Genomic DNA, 8,103 nt, shown 5'->3' with positions numbered 1-8,103 from the left:
ATTCTGGTTTTTATAACGTAAAAGCCTTTACCTTTTGAATGTCGTTTAACTAAAATAACTAGAAGAAAAAGAACCACAGTTTTACAAACGATATATTATAAGGTTTTCTGCTGCAAAACTAATTGAAATTTTCTAAAGTATTTTGTCTCGCAAATGTTCAAGTAAATTGGTTTTGATTTTGGTAATACTATATAAGTAAATTTTCTTTTTCTTGTACGATGTAACCTCCATAATCCAATTGTAAAGTCTAAGTCGGGTATGGGGTGTTACACACACTGCTGTGTGTCCAAGCCATGTAACTCATTATGGTCTTGTAGACCAATATCGATCAATTCTTCCAGTAGTCACATTGTTGGAACATTTTCAAATATTTATAGTGTTCCAATAACTATAAATGAATGGGTGTAATTAATCAAAAGTTATATTATTTGATTTTTTTGAAAAAGAATTATAACTATTTAAATAATATTATTTGAATAGTTATAATATTAAATGAATAATTATGTGTTTATTTTAAATACATTATTATTCAGAAAGACACCTATTGAAAGATGTCTCTATGAAGAGACGTGAAAATTCTTGTAAATAGGAATGATATTTCATTTGAAAATCACACCAACAAATTCTAATATTCTTTCTTTCCTTCCTCCATTTTCTAATATTATTAGATTATTCTATAAAGTACTACTGCAGAAATCCTTTATAGAATTTGAGTTTCTTGTCATACATTGCTTAGTGTGTAGTGGGCTATTCTCGTCAGTGCAAAATGCAAATAGTCATTGGCTTCATTATATCTTTGAGGTTAATTTGCTTGGACCTCATTTGCACACCGAAGATAGATGAGGGCGAATATAACCTTAAAGATAGTGACTTGATACACAACTTGGAGCCTTTTTCCTATTTTTTCTTTTCCTGTTTGAGTTTCATTCGTTTGTTTGAGATTTTCTTCACCGAAGATTTATACTAACAATTTTAAGGTTATATTCCATGATGACTACCACAAGATATGAAAGTGGAACACTAAGGGAGTTGGCTTCCAACTTTGTCAAACTTGATCGGTTTGATGGTGGTAATTTTCGATGATGGCAGAAAAAGATGCACTTCTTATTATCAACTTTGAAGATTGTTTATATTTTGGATACTCCAAGACCTAAAGCGAATGATAACGAATTTGTTGCTGCAACCCGAGAAAGACAAAAATGGGACAATGTTGATTACATGTGCATAGGCCACATATTGAATGGTTTATCTGATGGTTTGTTCGACATCTACCAAAACGAAGTCACTACTAAAGAATTATGGGACAAATTGGAGACAAGATACATGACCGAAGATGTTACAAGTAAGAAATTTCTTGTCAGTTGTTTCGATAATTATCAAATGGTTGATGGTCATTCTGTTATGGAACAGTTTTGTGATATTGAAAAGATGCTAAATCAATTCAAACAATATGATATGAAAATGGATGAAATGATTGTTGTATCCTCTATAATAGACAAACTTCCTCCATCTTGGAAAGACTTTAAAAGAAGTCTAAAACATAAGAAAGAGGAAATCTCTCTTGAGGCTTTGGCAAATCATCTTCGTATTGAAGAAGAATATCGAAAGCAATATCAGAACCTAAATTCTGAAAATGTCAAAGTGCATGTTACGGAGGAAAGGGTATATGTATGAGTGTATGTTCAAACTCAATATTATTAATAAGAATAAAAATACTATTTCTGCTTATATGGTTGAATCTTTTTGTTCGTGGCAATATGGATTGGATAATTTCAATTATAGAAAATTGAATGACATGTATAAGTTAGATTTAATTCTTGTTTTTAATAATAATATTGAAAAATGCAATACATGTATGTTGACTAGAATTACAAGAAACCATTTCCTTAAGGTTAAAAGGAAAACAAAATTGCTTGATTTGATACATAGTGATTTATGTGACATGCATTATACTCCTACATTAGGTGAAAAGAAATATTTTGTTACTTTTATTGATGATTGTTCTAGATATTGTTATGTATATTTATTGCATTCAAAAGATGAAGCGTTTGATAAATTTAAAGTATATAAATCTAAAGTTGAACTTCAGTGTGAATCACTTATCAAGTGATTAAGATCGGATAAAGGTGCAGAATATTATAATCCAAGTTATTTTGAATCCACTGGAATTGTCCATCAAGTTTTAGCCCCTTACACACCACAACAAAATGGTGTAGCTGAAAAGAAAAATAGAGTCTTGACTAAAATGGTAAATTGAATGCATATTTATATGATATGCACATAATAGCAAGATGTATAGGTTCATGGTAATTGAACCAAATGATTCAATTTCAATTAATATTGTTATTGAATAAAGAGATGTTATTTTTTATGAAAATAGATTTAATTCTATATTAAGACAATTACAGCCACAACAATTGATTCATTCTTCAAATGTGAATGAAATTCTATTGGAACAAATTGATAATAATGATGAATCTTGTCAAGAATTAAGAAGAAGTAAGAGAATTAAAAAGGTCAAAGATTTTGGACTAGATTTCATTATGTTTCTTGTAAAAGGAAAAGGTGAAATTATATGCAATAAGATACCTTATTGTTATAATACAGAATCTGATCCTATTACATTTGAAAAGGCAATGAAATCTCAAGACTCTACTTTTTGGAAAGAAGCAATAAATGATGAGATGGATTCAATAATGGGAAATCAAACTTGGATCTTAGTTGATCTTCCACCAGGTCCCAAACCAATAGGTTGTAAATGGATCTTCAAAAAGAAAATGAAGGTCAATGGAACCATTGATAAATTTAAAGCAAGGTTGGTAGCCAAAGGTTTTACACAAAAATAAGGTATTGATTACTTTGATACCTATGCTCCAGTAGCAAGAATTGCTACAATTAGACTCTTAATATCACTTACCTCTATATATAATTTGGTTGTTCACCAAATGGATGTTAAAATTTCATTTTTAAATGGTGAATTGGAAGAGGAAGTGTACATGGAACAACTAGAAGGATTTGTTGTTCCAGGACAAGAGCAAAAGGTATGTAAGCTTGTTAAATCTTTATATGGACTTAAACAAGCACCAAAACAATGAAACCAAAAGTTTGACAAAGTTGTTTTAGCTAATGGCTATAAAATAAATGAATTCGATAAGTGCATATATAGCAAATTTGAAAATGGAAAATGTGTAATAATTTGCTTATGTAGATGACATGCTCATTTTTGGCATGGATTTGGAACAAATAGAAAACACAAAGAAATTATTGTCAAACAACTTTTCTATGAAGGATATGGGTGTAGCAGATGTTATTCTTGGGATTAAAATAACCTGAGATGAAAGCATTATAGCTTTATCACAATCACATTACATTAAAAATGTGCTTAAAAAGTTTGATCTTTTCAACTGTATACCAGCATCTACATTCATGGATCCTCAAATAAAATTAGCATCTAATGCCGGTAGGAAAATTGATCAATTGAAATATGCAAGTCTAATTGGTTGTCTTATGTACATAATGACTTGTACAAGACCAGATATTGCATATGCTATTGGGAAATTGAGTAGGCACACAAGTAATCCAAGTAGTTTGCATTGGCAAACTTTGAATAGAGTACTTAGGTACTTAAAGAAAACTATTAACTATGGATTGTGTTATAATGGATATTCTCCAGTTTTAAAAGGGTATTTGGATGCTAGTTGGATTACAAGTTTGGAAGATCATGCATCTACTAGTGGATGGATCTTCATTCTTGGTGGAGGAGCCATTTCTTGGGGTTCTAAGAAAAAAACATGTATTACTGATTCCACTATGACAGCAAAATTTATTGCATTAGCCACTGCATCTAAAGAAGCATAATGGTTAAGAAATTTACTTTATGATGTACCTTTATGACCTAACCCAATTTCACATATTTCTATTCGTCGTGATAGTGAGGCTACTCTAGCAAAGGCATATAGCCAAATATATAATGGAAAGTCTAGACACATTGGATTAAGACATAGTTATGTCCGACAATTAATCTCTAATGGAGTGATCACTATTAATTATGTGAGTTTAAGTGAAAATTTGGCGGATCCTTTGACAAAAATTCTTGCTAGAGATGCAGTAAAAAGGACCTCAAAAGGGATGAGACTCAAGCCCATTAATTAGAGTCACCAATGATGGAAACTCGACTCAATGCTTGGTATAACGTCAAGTCTTGAGTTCAATGAGACAAGTACATCATTAGTATGTGACTGTTAGCACTATAAATAAATATATCCTAAGATTAAAGTGCTAGGTACCCGTAATGATAAGGGAAGGATGAATAATGTACTCTTAATGGACCCATAACATAAATATATTAGATTTTTATAATTACGGAAACACTATTGATAGGATCTACCTATGTGGGTGGAAGTGTGGCCGCTTCTAGGAGCTCAAGGGCTTGGCTCTGACAGCACTCATGAAAAGAGGACATAGACACATGGCTATAATAGTGTCCCTAGATACTATGCATTGACCGATGTTGAAATCATTGTGTGAGATGTGTTCAGTTAATCAAATGGAATATTTAGTTCAAAGCTTAGTCTACCATGCAATTTCGATTAACTTTAACATGTTTTCACTAAGTGAAGGTTCAATTGTAAGATACCTTAATTCATGCAAATTGATTTCCAAGAATATCAAAATCCAAATTATTTTGAAAATGGGGAGAGATTGTTGGAACATTTTCAAATATTTATAATGTTCCAATAACTATAAATAAATGGGTGTAATTAACCAAAAGTTATATTATTTGATTTTTTGAAAAATAATTATAACTATTTAAATAATATTATTTGAATATTTATAATATTAAATGAATAATTATGTGTTTATTTTAAAGACATTATTATTCAGAAAGACACCTATTGAAAGATGTCTCTATGAAGAGACATGAAAATTCCTATAAATAGGAATGATATTTCATTTGGAAATCACACCAAAAAATTCTAATATTCTTTCTTTCCTTCCTTCATTTTCTAATATTATTAGATTATTCTATAAAGTATTACTACAGAAATCCTTTATAGAAATTGAGTTTCTTGTCATAAATTGCTCAGTGTGTAGTGGGCTATTCTTGCCAGTGCAAAATGCAAATAGTCATTTGCTTTATTGTATCATCGAGGTTAATTTGCTTGGAACACATTTGCACACCGAAGATAGGTAGGAGTGAATATAACCTTAAAGATAGTGACTTGATACACACCTTGGAGCCTTGTCCTATTTCTTCTTTTTATGTTCGAGTTTCGTTCGTGTTCAAGATTTTCTTCACCGGAGATTTGTACTAACACACATGGTCATGGCACCAACCCGTGTTTGACACATGGCCATGTGGCCAGACTATGTAACAAACGAGAACCATGTGGTTCCAATGCCTTCTACATTTTGATGATCACACGATCATGTGCTAGCCCGTGTAGTACAAAATATGCCATTTGGTGTCTATTTCATGCCAAACTATATCAATAGCCTAATTGATGGTCAAATGGACACTTTAACCTGCATAAAACCTTTTCAAAATATATATCAAAATATCTTTTAACCAATTACAAGTATACTTAACTCATTGTACATCAATTAACCATTTGGTAAATATGTCAATCTATGAATTCATCAAACTCTTTAAAAATGTACAAAACATTCATTTAACTCCATCACAAATACCAATTTAACATGTCTCATTTGGCACTAAGCATCTCACCTACTTGAACATTATACCATTGAAAACATGTGCACATTCAATACTTATTCATTTCCATACTATCAATTATGTATCAAACCAATCACTAGGACAAACAAAACATTGGCTTCAATCACTCATACACATACATTAGGATACAAGACATTCATATACATATCATGCCAATTTATCAATACCAAATTCACAACTTAATGTACCATACGTAATACCTAAACATAACATTGTAATTTATGAATTCCATCTATATTCATATAATTCACTTTAACCATTTATATGTTTTAATCTTAGCTTACCATATTGGCATCAAACTTACTTATATACATGTTTTATAAGCATTCAAGAACAAGTAATTCATATGAACCATAACCATTATTACTCAAGATGAACACTTATACATTTCAAACCTATGTACATGCCACATAATTGAATCTAGAATGATTTAAAAGTCTACCAAGACCGTAGGTGGATAGTGCAAGCTCTGGTGTAACAAACTGTTTTTCAATGGTGTCAAAAACGACAGTTTCATAATCCCATTTTTGATGAGTGAGTCTGTAACTATTAATATTTAATAATTACAAGTCTATTTTAGTAATATATTAATTTTTATCTAGGAATTTTATTGAATTGATAGTTAATTAAGGCATAAGGACTAAATTGTAAAAGCGATAAAAGTTAATCATTATGGAAATTTTAGTTAGTCTAAGGGCAAACTAAGTAGCTGGGCCAATATTTATTAGGGATTAGTGGAAGATGGCATCATCTTCCACTTATAGTTGTTTAATGATGATTATGGTTAATTAGTTAAGGTTTGTATTAGATTAATTAAGATTATTAACCATTAATCTTAGTATATATATGAAATTAAAAAAAAAACATGAGAAATGGCATGCTCATCTTCTTCCACCGAAACTTAGAGAAAGAAATAGGGTTTGGGAGCTTTCAAATTTAGCCCTTCATTTGGTAAGGGATTTCAAGCTCATTTCTTGTAATTTTTATGTTTTTGGAACCACAGGAGCTTGATTTAGCTAGCCCAGGGATTAATTTGTGAAACTGTTAAAGTCACAAAAGTTACCATTGATTAATCTTGAAGTTTTTTGTATAAAATTGTTAGTTTGTAAGCCTAGATATGAAAAAAGACTAGTTTGTAAAGTAAAAATTGTTAGTTTTGAACATAGGGACTAAAATGTAATAATTTTGACTTGGCATGAAATTTTTGTAATGATATGTATTAGAGGGCTGTAGAATGATGAAATTGAGATTGATTTTGAAATCGAAGCTCAAATTTGAAAGTTATGATATTTTCGGCTTTAAGCAAGAATTAAGCACACATAATTGAGAATAAGATCTAAGTCTTTATTTTGTAAAATAAAAATCAAATGACAGAATATATCATAGGGTTTATCTCCCTAGGTATTTAGAAAGTTAGTTCATGCTAGCAAATAAAAACATCTAAAATACAATATAACCAAAAAAAAAAGAAACTCATAATAATCTCCAAAGAAAGTAATTGGGAGTCTTTAATCTTAATGGAAATCTATTTTTGTCATATATAGGTCTCAGAATGTCTGAAAAACCTTAAAAATCTCGCTTTTCATCTGTTTGAAGTGCAATTTACGAAATCGACACGACCTGCCACATGGTCATATGGCAGCCCGTGTGGCTCCTGTATGTCGTTCCAATTTTTCGATTTTCACTTCCTTTTTGCTCCTTTTGCTCCCAAATGCTCTCCTAAGTATAAAAACATGAATTAAAGGATTAGGAGCATAAAATTCACCATTTACATCGAATAATCACCCAAAAATGCATTAAGAATGAGGCTAAAAAAATGTTACTTTTAGCACCTATCATTAATTATTTAAAAATTTCTATATAATTAACTTAACATATGTGACAAGTTTTGAAACCATATTTAAATATAATCCCGATTTTCTTCAAATCTCAATTGTTCCAACCATAAGGTGCAATCTTATAGAATCTTGTAATATTGATAATAATATTAGAAAAATTTTAATATTACAAATAGTGAATGCTTCTAGTAATGCATCAGTGCTACCCAAGCTGTAAGAAGTCGTGGTCCAGTGAAAACTTTTCCTTGATAATGTTATTATGTAGCCTATCCCTTTGTCTATGATATCTAGATTAAACACAAGTCATAAAATAGTCACACTTGTATAGTCTAATCATTTATTTCCCAAAGATCAAGTAGACTAATATGAAATGAGTCTCATATCTCATGTTGACTCATTTAAGCACGACTTGTAGGAAGGACAAGATGTGACTCCTATTATGTAGGAGAGACAAACCTTATATTGGTCACTACACAGTTTGTGGTATATCCAATAATAGTTTTTGTAATACATCTAGTTATGGAAGAA

This window comes from Gossypium hirsutum, chromosome D03 (genome assembly GCF_007990345.1).
Source record: "Gossypium hirsutum isolate 1008001.06 chromosome D03, Gossypium_hirsutum_v2.1, whole genome shotgun sequence".
Taxonomy (NCBI): domain Eukaryota; kingdom Viridiplantae; phylum Streptophyta; class Magnoliopsida; order Malvales; family Malvaceae; genus Gossypium; species Gossypium hirsutum.
The sequence above is the reverse complement of the archived record's forward strand: the minus strand, read 5'-3'. Positions refer to the sequence as shown.